This window comes from Hyla sarda, chromosome 6 (genome assembly GCF_029499605.1).
Source record: "Hyla sarda isolate aHylSar1 chromosome 6, aHylSar1.hap1, whole genome shotgun sequence".
In the NCBI taxonomy this organism is placed as follows: Eukaryota; Metazoa; Chordata; class Amphibia; order Anura; family Hylidae; genus Hyla; species Hyla sarda.
In genome coordinates this window covers 133740881-133754104 of record NC_079194.1, presented here as the reverse complement: position 1 = coordinate 133754104, position 13224 = coordinate 133740881, and positions in this window count along the sequence as shown.

The following is a 13224-nucleotide window of genomic DNA, read 5'->3' as shown; positions in this document are numbered from 1 at the left end:
GAAACCTTCAAACCCAATCATCACTCTATTTTTCCATGAAAACCTGGAAAAGGTGCTTGGCCGGCCAGGGAAAGGGGCGTGTCACTGACAAAAAAAGGGCTTGACCCCGACATATTTACTAATGTTTTCACATAAAATGTGGTGGATTTAAGTTCTGGAAAACCTGACAGTTTAGAATTGTTTTACAAAAAAAGCAAAACGTAGGGAAAAATTTGTAAATACTGTTGAAAAAACCCCACACAGGAAACTACACTCCACTCTTAGTAAATCAACCCTATTGCCTTTTATAGGTAATAATTAAAAGTTATTGTTTTAGAGCATAATGGACCTGATTTACTCAGAGTGGAGTGAAGTTTTCTCTGTGGGTTTTAATTCCCTACAATTTTTTTCCACTGTATGTTTCCCAACATTTAGCTTTTCTTACACATGCTCTGTGGGGTTTTCCTCAGCTCAAATCCACCACATTTTCTGTGGAAACCTTAGCAAATATGTTGGGCTTTTGTGAAAATGTTGACCACACCCCTTTTCCAGACGGCCACACCCCCTTTTAGGGTTTTCTCAGTAAAATGGAGAGTTGGTCGGGTTTTTTTAAATCCATGCACAAATTCTGGTGCAGACAGAATTTCTGGTGCAATGCGCCAGAATCTGGCACACACCACAACAAAACAGGTCGGGACAATATTTTTTGACTGATAATCTCATTATATATATCCCTGCCTGTGGGCAATAGTTCTGATTTACACCGATACATTCAAACAAACTATCGGGACAAGAGGTTTGTGCTCCATATGTACCGACCATATGCAAAATCCTTTCATAGGCCCCCATGTACCCTAAAGTGTCCTTTGACATCCCTTGTATCTCTTTTTTTTAAGCAGTATGAAAGACTCTTCTGCACTGTTTCGTACGCAGACATTCAGTAAACCAATGTATATTGCATAGTATCTTATGAGTCTATGTATGTCAATGCGGCAATAGCAGAGTGAGGGCAAAAAACTCCTCCAATATGGGACGTCAGAAAGGGCGCAGACCTCAGGAATTGATGTCATTGAAAGGTAATTTATTCCAATAAAAATCATGCAACGCAAAATAAAACAGCATTTCCAGCCTGGACCGGGCTCTTCATCAGGCACATGTATAATCTTGATATTTTTTTTTTTTTTTTGCTTTATTACTGCCTGAAATCAAGATTGTACATGTACCTGACGAAGAGCCCGGTCCGGGCTGGAAACGCATCAATTCCTGAGGTGTGTGCCCTTTCTGACATGCCATTTTAGAGGAATGTTTTGCCCTCACTCTTGCCGGGGGGGGGGGGGGCTGGATCGTGAGGCTGCGTCCGCTATATACTTGCTTACTCTGTCAGGTAAGGGACCATCTAATTGTCCCTCTGTGATTAATTTCTTACCACAGGATAATCCGCACAAGGTGTGCACCACTTGTTTATCTTTTGTTTACTTTGTATGTCAATGCGGGGGCATATGTCGGAGGTATACATGAGGATATCCTCCCAAGCTATACCTTCTATAGCTAATCTATCACTTGTGATTTCACCCTTAGGTCTGTGCAAGAAGGGTTGCAAAATGTTATTATGTAATTATTTAGCTATATCAATCTGGAAGTCGTCCTACATATTATGTAAGCGATACAGGATAACCCCCATAAACTTTTTGCGGACACACCTGTGTTTGTTCATAGAGTTGTATCTGTTCTTTTAGTATAATTATCGTTCTAATAAAAGTTCTGCCAATAATTATGTAAGATACAGCGCTCCAGTGAAGCAGAGCATCCAAGGATAATGACAGGGTTTTCCAAGGATGGTCTGAGCTCAAGGATCTTTCAGGCTTTTATCAGCAGCGAATCCCCTTGACCTGATCCAGATCCTTGAACAGAGATTCTCTTTAGATCCTAACAGAATCTATTTATACTAATCCATCACCCAGACCAGTGTTTCCTAACCAGCTTTTGTCAAAAGGCTTAATTTTTGTTTAACTAATAAGTTTAATGAGGTACAATTTCATATTGACCTAGCTAAGTCACTCCGTAAGCTGAATTTATGCAAAATGTTCAAAAACAAACCTGAGCAGGTGTCTATTTTGCAGTCATGTGAGGATCTGGTAGAGTTTGGTCCTCTCGGGTTCTTACCTGACCTGCAAATATCAGAAACAGATCATCAAGTGGTGCTAGAGCTCTTTGAATTATTGTGTGAAAATAACAGTATGGTTTCTAAAGAACGCAATGTCTTCACAGGTGGCATGAAAACTTCCTTTTTTTCTCCTTTGCAGCCGGACTCCAGTCTGGACATTTTCAGTGTAATTTTTGGTTATGTCAGAAATCAAAAGTCTTGTGTATCCCGAAGTCATGAGCAATCTGACTGACCGTGAACAATGAGCTTTGATCTGGTTAAGAAATAATAAGGAGATTATTCTGAAGCCGGCTGACAAAGGCTGAAATATTGTGATACTTAACAGGTCATATTATGCTGAGGAGGCGATGAGACAATTAGGGGATTCTAGCACCAAAATTGAACGGGGATCCCTCCTGGACCTATTTCCTAAAACTGCAGTCCGTATTAAGGAAAGAAGTGATGTTGGGGGTCATTTCTAAAAAACTAGCTGAAAAATCACTCCCCCGCAATCCACAAAAACCAAGTTGGTATTACCTACCAAAAATACATAAGGCTCTGAAAAACCACCCGAGAAACCGATCGTGTCAGGAAGGGGCTCTTTGACGGAGCCCCTTTCCCGATACTTGGATTACTTTCTGCGTCCTCTATTAAAATCTGTCCCCTCCTACCTAGCTGACATGAAGGCACTTCTCCAATTGGTAGAGGGTCTTGAGTGGAAATCGGGTTACAAGTTGGCGACTGTTAATGTGAGGGGTGTCGTTTCCGAAATGGGGTCACATGTGGGGTTTTGTTTTTTTTGCGTTTGTCAAAACCGCTGTAACAATCAGCCACCCCTGTGCAAATCACCTCAAATGTACATGGTGCGCTCTCCCTTCTGGGCCTTGTTGTGCGCCCCCAGAGCACTTTGCGCTCACATATGGGGTATCTCTGTAGTCGGGAGAAATTGCGTTACAAATTTTGGGGGGCTTTTTTCCCTTTTACCTCTTATGAAAATGTAAAGTATAGGGCAACATCAGCATGTTAGTGTAAAAAATTTAATTTTTTTACACTAACATTCTGGTGTAGACCCCAACATTTCCTTTTCATGAAGGGTTAAAGAAGAAAAAGCCCCCCAAACCTTGTAACGCAATTTCTCCCGAGTACGGCGATACCCCATATGTCTCCCTAAACTGTTGCCTTGAAATACGACAGGGCTCCAAAGTGAGAGCGCCGTGCGCATTTGAGGCCTAAATTAGGGATTTGCATAGGGGTGGACATAGGGGTATTCTACGCCAGTGATTCCCAAACAGGGTGCCTCCAGCTGTTGCAAAACTCCCAGCATGCGTGGACAGTCAACGGCTGTCCGGCAATACGGGGAGTTGTTGTTTTTCAACAGCTGGAGGCTCTGCTTTGGAAACAGTGGTGTACCGGACGTTCTTATTGGGGGAGGGGGGCTGTGTAGGGGTATGTGTATATGTAGTGTTTTTAACTTTTTATTTTGTGTTAGTGTAGTGTAGTGTTTTTAGGGTACAGTCACATGGGCGGGGGATTACAGCGAGTTTCCCGGCGCAAAATTTGCTGCATCTCAAGATGCGAGAAACCCACTGTAAAAGCCTCGCCCATGTGAATGTACCCTGTACATTCACAGGGGGGGGGGGGGGGGGGGGTGCACCAGCTGTTGCAAAACCACAACTCCCAGCATGCATGGTCTGTTAGTGCATGCTGGGAGTTATAGTTTTGCAACAGCTGGAGGCACACTGGTTAGGAAACACTGAGTTAGAAACAATGTTTCCCAACCAGTGTGTCTCCAGTTGTTGCAAAACTACAACTCCCAGCATGCCCAGACAGCTGAAGGGCATGCTGGGAGTTGTAGTTCGGCAACATCTGAAGAGCCAGATGTTGCTGAACTAAAACTCCCAGCATGCCTGGACAGTCAGTGCATGCTGGGAGTTGTAGTTTTGCAACAGCTGGAAGAGCACAGATTGGAGACCATTATACAATGGTCTCCAAACTGGGGCCCTCCAGATGTTGCAAAACTACAACTCCCAGCATGCCCAGACAGCCAAAGGCTGTCTAGGCATGCTGGGAGTTGTAGTTTTCAGACTCCTAGAAGCAGCAGTGAAGATCTTCACTGCTGCTTCTGAGGACCATACACTCACCTGCCGGTCCCGTCGCTGCTCCTCCACGTGGCCGGTCCTGCCGCTGCTCCTCGGTCCCACCAGGTAAGGCCGCCGATCCCCTGGTGTTCCCCCCCTATGCCGCGAGCCCCCGCAGCCATCGTCCCCCGTTCTGCCCGACTTCCAGGGGCGGGCAGTGCGGGGGATCTGAACTTTCACCCCAGATCACTGTGATTGGTCCACAGGGACCAATCACAGTGATCGCTGACCAGGACCATCAATGGATGGTCCTGGGGGTGAAGCAGAAGTTGTCCCCTGCTGGAAACAGCGGGACTTCTGCCAGTTAACCCGTGCGATGCTGCGCATCGCCGGGTTAACTGAATGTCATTTATAAACGCCGGGATGCGCGAACGCACTGCACAACCCGGCGTTTATATATGACATTCTGCGGGAAGGGGTTAATTAATCTGTGTACTTTTGATATAATTTTGTATGTGATTTTATTGTGTGTTATATTGATTGATTGATTAGAGGGAGGATAAAGACGGGCTCCGTCTCCTCCCAGCATGCCTTGACAAAGCGTCACTAGGCATGAAACTAGTGCTCATCGGCGCCTTGTTCCACCTCTGTGTGTCCCGCAATAATTGCATAAGAACACCTGGTGCCTTGGCTCCTTTCTTCTAGGTGAATTATTTAGCTATGTGTATATCAATCTGGAAGTCGTCCTACATATTATGTAAGCGATACAGGGTAACCCCCATAGACTTTTTGCGGACACACCTGTGTTTGTTCAGAGTTGTATCTGTTCTTTTAGTATAATTATTGTTCTAATGACAGTTCTGCCAATAATTATGTAAGATACAGCGCTCCAGTGAAGCAGAGCACCCAAGGATAATGACAGGGTTTTCCAAGGATGTTCTGAGCTCAAGGATCTTTCAGGCTTTTATCAGCAGCGAATCCCCTTGACCTGATCCAGATCCTTGCACCGAGATTCTCTTTAGATCCTAACAGAATCTATTTATACTAATCCATCACCTAGACCAGTGTTTCCCAACCAGGGTGCTGGCAGCTGTTGCAAAACTACAACTCCCAGCATGCTTGGACATGCTGTGGATTCTGCTCAGAAATGCATTGCTGTCTATGAGATGGCGCTATTCCGTGCGGTCCTAGCACCCGCCAGATTATACCTTTAAAGGGGTGCTCTGCCCCTAGACATCTTATCCCCTATCCAAAGGATAGGGGATAAGATGTATGATCGCAGGGGTCCTGCCACTGGGACCCCCCTACGATCTCCCTGCAGCACCCAGTGTTTCGGCAACGCCCCCTCAATACAAGTCTATAAGAGGGGGCGTGGCGGCCATCACGCCCCCTCCCGTAGGTTTGCATTGAGAGGGAGTGATAGTGATGTCACCAAGGGGGCGTGACCATGATGTCAGCACTGCATAGCTAGTCATCAGGCACAGAGCAAAGTTCGCTCCATGCACCTGATGACTGTGGTGCCACAGTAGAGATTGTGGGGGGTCAAAGCGCCGGGACCCCTGCGATCCGACATCTTATCCCCTATCCTTTGGATGGGGGGAAAAGATGTCTAGGGCGGAGTACCCCTTTAAGAAGATCAGACATAAAAAAAGTGACTATATTAAGCAAAATGATGACTAAAATGATGACTAGAGTAAAAGCTGTGAGGCCAAACTATAGTCATAGTATATTGTGCTGTTACAAGTCAATAATAATACAGAACATATGTCTAAATATCGAGATCTTGTGTCTGTCCTTGTATTAAGTCAGTCTGGAGATTAATACATCACAATTACTGTCATCCTAATGACTCTGTTTCCGCCTGGTTGCTGCAGATGTCGCCATCACATGGTCCATGTCACAATGGGGTAACAGGTTGGGATCCATTAATAAGTAAAGCTGCTGTTTCCTGCAGAACGCAAATAACAAGGTTTTGGTTCATTCTGTTTTATTAAATACAGACAAATGATAAATGAGTAATAGTCATGTACGGTCGTGGGGTGAAGGATAGACATCTCTGCTGCTCGCTGGTATTATAGCCTCAAGTGATCAGACCTATATATAATCCGATGAAGATTTTGGTATGTTCACATGTAGCCTACATGGTTAAAATATTATGTTCACAGCATAAAATCCACAGCCTGCCCAAAAATTCCCTTTCATATGCCACACCAACCAAAGCTAAACAAAGGAATATATTTCCCAGTGCTGTATTTGCTTCTAATTTAGCCTCCAATTGTGGGATTGTGTAGCACTGGCTTCAAAAACTGTAAAGATAGACAAACACCAGACAGGCAATATCTCCTTAAGGCTGGGTTCACACCACGTTTTTGCAATACAGTTCCCGTATACCTTTTAAATTTGAAAACCATACGGAACCGTATTGAAAACTGTACGCCAAAAGATGCATCCGGTTGTGTCTGTTTTGCATCTTGTACGGTTTTGTCAGTTTTTTTCCCGTACCCCATACCATAGCCTACCACGGTTTTTGGTCCGGGTGAAAAACCGTATTGAAACCGTATACGTTTTTTTTTTAAACATGGGAGTCCGTGGAAACCACACAGAACCGTTTGTGCGTACGGTTCCATCCAGTTTTCGACTTTGCACAGTTTTTTTTTCTTGGAATTTCAATCACACAAGTGAAACTTTATTCATAATTGAATGAAAAGTTAAAAACTTAAACTTTTTTTTTTTCTTAAAATGGATGCAACCGGACAACATTTTTCAAACCGTATATGGTTTTCAACCGTATACAGATTAAAATTTGTACACACGTTTTGATACAGTTTAGTCAGGTTTTGAGGAATTCATTTTTTATTAATCAAAAACCTGATACGGGAACTGTAGCCTAACTGTAATGCTTCAGTCTTCACCTCTATATTCTAGCAATCTAGCACCTTTATTTCTCTTACAAATACCTTCTTTCTGTTGCTCACTTGGTTTTTCATCCTGTGCTTTGGAAGGGGCGTGTCCTCACCCTGCAGGACTCTGCTGTGCTGGGTCTCATTATCCAATCACTGCAGGCTGTTCTGTATCTCCCTCCTCTCTATTTTCATGCTGCAGTCTAAGGCTAGGTTCAGACTACGGAATTTCCGTCTGCAATTCTGCTTTGAAATTGCAGGCGGAAATTCCGCTTGCTAAAATGTATAGTATAGTGAATGAGTTTCCGTTCACAAATTCACACTTCGGAATTTGTGAACGGAAAATCTGCTTGGAAATTTCCGCCTGAAGAAAGGGGTTGCTCTTTCTTCAGGCGGAAATCCGCGCGGAACACATTGCAGTCTATGGGAGACTGCAGTGTCCGCGCGGTCCTAGCACCAACTGATTCAGTCAGCCCTGGCCGCACTCGGAATCTCCGGGCGGAAATTTTCGGAGATTTCATAGTCTAAACCTAGCCTTATAGACAGGAGAGAGCACAGAGGAGTACTAGTCTTGCCCTCCCTTACTGGATTTTGTCTCTGCCTGTGCTCCACCTGGGACAAAGATAATGCTGCAGCTGAACAGGATAGTATGGGGACCCCTAGTGGTGTTTTTTTTTTTTTTTAAGCCATGTTTCTATTTAAAAAAAAAAAAAAGATAATCTTTCATGAAGTATATCATAAAGTGTAATGTTTTGCCAAGATGTACAACATATAAAAAGTTTTTGAATCTGACGGTGCCTATTTAAATCCAAACTATTCAATTCATATAACACTGATACAAAATCCTGAGCTTTACAATATAAAAGCATATTAAACTTATCAATGGCATAGGCAGGGCTTGACGCCAATAGACCAACTTTTAGATCAGGATAAAAAGAGAGATATTGGGGGAGATTTATCAAAACCTGTGTAGAGGAAGAGTGGCGCAGTTGCCCATAACAACCAATTAGATTGCTTCTTTCATTTTTAAAAAGGTCTCCAAAAAATTAAAAAAAAAGTGATTAGACTGGTTTCTTTGGGTAACTGCAACATTCTCCCTCTACACTGGTTTTGATACATCTCCCCCATTGTTCTTAACAAGCCTCACAACAGGTTAGGGCGAGCAAGAAGGCATGGCAGGATGTGGCACTTGAGCAGTTTTGCTCTGCCTCCTTGACTCTTAAAGGGGTACTCACATAGAAAACTTTTTTTTTTTAAATGAACTGGTGCCAGACAGTTAAACAGATTTGTAAATTACCATACTTCTATTAAAAAATCTTAATCCTTCCAGTACTTATTGACTGCTGAATACTACAGAGGAAATGGTTTTCTTTTTGGAACACCGTGCTCTCTGCTGACATCAGGACCACAGTGCTCTATGCTGACATCTCTGTCCATTTTTAGGAACTGTCCAGAGCAGCATATGTTTGCTATGGAGATTTTCTCAAACTCTGGACAGTTCTTACAATGGACAGAGATGTCAGCAGAGAGCACTGTGGTCATGATGTCAGCAGAGAGCTCTGTGTTCCAAAAAGAAAACCCATTTCCTCTGTAGTATTCAGCAGCTAATAAGTACTGGAAGGATTAAAAAAAAATTATAGAATTAATTTACAAATCTGTTTAACTTTCTGGCACCAGTTGATAAAAAAAAAAGAAAAAGAAAAAAAAAAGTTTTCCATGGGAGTACCCCCTTTAAATGTGCAGAATAAAAAACTTTGTATATGCTGTACATCTTGGCAGAACATTAACCTTTCTAAAATAATTCATAAAAAAAAATGTATCTCCTTTTTATAAAAATCATCATTTTTAAAGGGGTACTCCAGAGGAATTTTTTTTTTAAATCAACTGGTGCCAGAAAGTTAAACAGATTTGTAAATTAAAAATCTTAATCCTTCCAGTACCTATCAGCTGCTGTATGCTCCACAGGAATTTATTTTCTGCCTGACTATAGTGCTCTCTGCTGACACCTCTGTCACGGAACTGTCCTGAGCAGGAGCAAATCCCCAAAGCCAACCTCTCTTACTCTGGACAGTTCCTGACATGGGCAGAGGTGTCAGCAGGGAGCACTGTAGTTAGACAGAAAAGACATTCAAAAAGAAAAGAACTTCCTCTGTAGTATACAGCAGCTGCTAAGTACTGGAAGGATTAAGATTTTTAAATAGAAGTAATTTACAAATCTGTTTAACTTTCTGACACCAGCTAATTTACAATAAATTGTTTTCCACCGGAGTACCCCTCTAAGAAAACAACACTAGGGGGTCCCTATACCATTCTAAACATAATCCGGCTGTTGGTTCAAAAACTGGTTATCATCGAAAAATGAGCCAACCAGAGACACTAGCTGACTCCAGAATGGCTCACTGAAATCAGTGGGGTAAGGATCCAGCAGGACGTGGTTTTGAAAATAGTTTGAGATGCCAAGCACCAGATGCAGATTTATTCTGTTGCATATGATCCAATCCTTTTGGATCAAAGTTACAAACTTTCTATTAGAACTTCTAACTAATGTTGTACCTTATTGCCACTTTTGGCTACTTTGATACACAGCAGGAGCTATCTTATAGGTGATGATGTAATCCTGTAGTTCACAAGAGGTCGACTGACCAATGACTTCCTTTTGGCACATTAAAGGGGTACTCCGGTGGAAAAAAAAATTTTTTAATCAAATGGTGCCAGAAAGTTAGACAGATTTGTAAATTACTTCTATTTAAAAATCTTAATCCTTTCAGTGCTTATCAGCTGCTGTATACTACAGAGGAAGTTCTTTTCTTTTTGAATTTCTTTACTGTCTGACCACAGTGCTCTCCGGTGACACCTCTGTCAATGTCAGGAACTGTCCAGAGCAGGAGCAAATCCCCATAGCAAACCTCTCCTGCTCTGGACAGTTCCAAAAATGGACAGAGGTGTCAGCAGAGAGCACTGTGGTCAGAGAGGAAGGAAATTCAAAAAGAAAATAACTTCCTGTGGAGCATACAGCATAAGTACTGATAAGTACTGGAAGGATTAAGATTTTTAAATAGAAGTAATTTACAAATCTAAATAAGAAGTAAATTGGGGCTCAAGGTCTGGAACAAATGGCCATAGGATATGGATTTAAATAAAATTAACTGTTTATTAATATATATGTATAAAACTAGTGGAGATAGGTGTCCCACAGGGCCCTTGTGATGACACCACTCCAACTAGTATAACAATAAAATGGTATATACAGATAATAAAATATTAAAAATGTGACCACTATAAAAGGGTAGATAAGTTCATCTAATTGGTGCGCTCATTTTTTCTTTCCGAATGGCGCAATATGTACAAATAGCAAATCAATAGCAGTAACCAGTAGCAACCATATATGAAAAAGTCAGCCGGCAGCAATAAATCCTAATTAAATTTATTTCAATAAATAATTTGAGTTCAAGTTCTCTAGGGCAGTCACTTTGTAACAGGTTGAACAGATTTATACTGTAACAACAATAGGATCTTTGATGGTTATCAACTATGCAAGAGATACTGGCAGTTATGACAGGTAATTATGTATCTCACCACTCCCGGGTATGTTTGGTTGCGATCACCTCTGCGATCTCCTCTGTGATGCAGTCCTCGCAGTAAGTTGGCCCCCAGCTATCTCTCACAATGTGGGGGAACACCACCGGAGACTCGGCCGTCTCCCACAGTGGTGGTGTTTTGGTGGTGGTGATCTCCTGGATAGGAACGTTACTACCGCGGTGGCGATCCTGTGGTGCTAGCACAGTAGTGGTATCAGTGGCGGTGGGTGCCGGATTGTGGACCTGCAGCGCCTGCAAGTGGCGTCAAGATAGCAGTCCTGCAGCTGCTATGCCAGGATAGTAATAGGTGGCGGTGGTCGCCAGATGGTGATTCTGCAGCGCTTCCGCCAGCAGGTAAGTGGCAGTGCTGGTAGCGTCCTCGTGGCAGCGAGGCGCGCGTAGAGACGATAAATTGATTGACAGTTATCTCCACTACTGTCTGGTTGCTTGGAAATAGAATGGAACTATATTTATTCCATATGAAAGTGGTCTCAGTAGTCACAGGGGGACGCTGGACGCGTTTCAGGACTGTCTCAGTCCTTTCTTCAGCAGATATATATATATATATCTGCTGAGAGATAGCTGGGGGCCAACTTACTGCGAGGACTGCATCACAGAGGAGATCGCAGAGGTGATCGCAACCAAACATACCCGGGAGTGGTGAGATACATAATTACCTGTCATAACTGCCAGTATCTCTTGCATAGTTGATAACCATCAAAGATCCTATTGTTGTTACAGTATAAATCTGTTCAACCTGTTACAAAGTGACTGCCCTAGAGACTTGAACTCAAATTATTTGTTGAAACAAAGTGTTTATGCTGGCCAGCTTTTCTCTATATTTACCATTGATTGAGGACTGAGAGAATTTATTAGGATTTACTGCTGCCGGCTGACTTTTTCATATATGGTTGTTACTGCTATTGAATTGCTATTTGTACATATTGCGCCATTCGGAAAGAAAAAATGAGCGCACCAATTAGATGAACTTATTTACCCTTTTATAGTGGTCACATTTTTAATATTTTATTATCTGTATATACGATTTTATTGTTATACTAGTTGGAGTGGTGTCATCACAAGGGCCCTGTGGGACACCTATCTCCACTAGTTTTATACATATATATTAATAAACAGTTAATTTTATTTAAATCTATATCCTATGGCCATTTGTTCAAGACCTTGAGCCCCAATTTACTACTTATTTACATTTTTACTATTTCCATCACCTTGGGTATAGGCGATATAATTGGGTAGCCCAGGTCGTATGGTTATTTGATTGACAAGAGCCTCTCAAAACCTACATTGTAATTTACAAACCTGTTTAACTTTCTGGCACCAGTTGATTTAAAAAAAAAATTCCACTGGAGTACCCCTTTAAAAATGATGATTTTTATAAAAAGGAGATACATTTTTTTTTATGAATTATTTTAGAAAGGTTAATGTTCTGCCAAGATGTACAGCATATACGAAGTTTTTTATTCTGCACATTTAACCCCTTAAGGACTCAGGGTTTTTCCGTTTTTGCACTTTAGTTTTTTCCTCCTTACCTTTTAAAAATCATAACCCTTTCAATTTTCCACCTAAAAATCCATATTATGGCTTATTTTTTGCATCGGCAATTCTACTTTGCAGTAACATTAGTCATTTTACTCAAAAATGCACGGTGAAACGGAAAAAAAAATAATTGTGAGACAAAATAAAAAAAAAACGCCATTTTGTAACTTTTGGGGGCTTCCGTTTCTACGCAGTGCATATTTCGGTAAAAATTACACCTTATCATTATTCTGTAGTTCCATACGGTTAAAATGATACCCTACTTATATAGGTTTGATTTTGTCGTACTTCTGGAAAAAATCATAACTACATGCAGGAAAATTTATACGTTTAAAAATGTCATCTTCTGACCCCTATAACTTTTTTATTTTTCCACGTACGGGGCGGTATGAGGACTCATTTTTTGCGCCGTTATCTGAAGTTTTTATCGGTATGATTTTTGTTTTGATCGGACTTTTTGATCACTTTTTATTCATTTTTTAATGGTATAAAAAAGTGACCAAAATACGCTTTTTTGAACTTTGGAATTTTTTTGCGCGTACGCCGTTGACCGTGCGGTTTAATTAATGATATATTTTTATAGTTTGGACATTTACGCACGCGGCGATACCACGTTTTTTTTTTTTTAACCTGTTTTATTTTTTTTTATGGGTATGGGAAAAGGGGGGTGATACAAGGGAAGGGGTTAAATGACCTTTATTAACACTTTTTTTGCAGTGTTATAGGTCCCATACACTGCACAACAGTTTGGAAAACACTGTCCTAAGGATTGTAACTTTGTATTAGTGTAGACTATCCTTTGTGAGCTGGACTGGACCCTGGCACAGGACTATAAGTACCAGCATGTTATCATTGACCCCCAATCGTTGCCAATGTTCGGACTGCCATACCATTAGCCTGCCTTTGTCGCAATGCATGCTGGGTTCCCACGCAGCCTGACGTCCTGCCGGAAGTGGCGCCATGTTTGTTCTTGAGGGGGGGGGGTCATC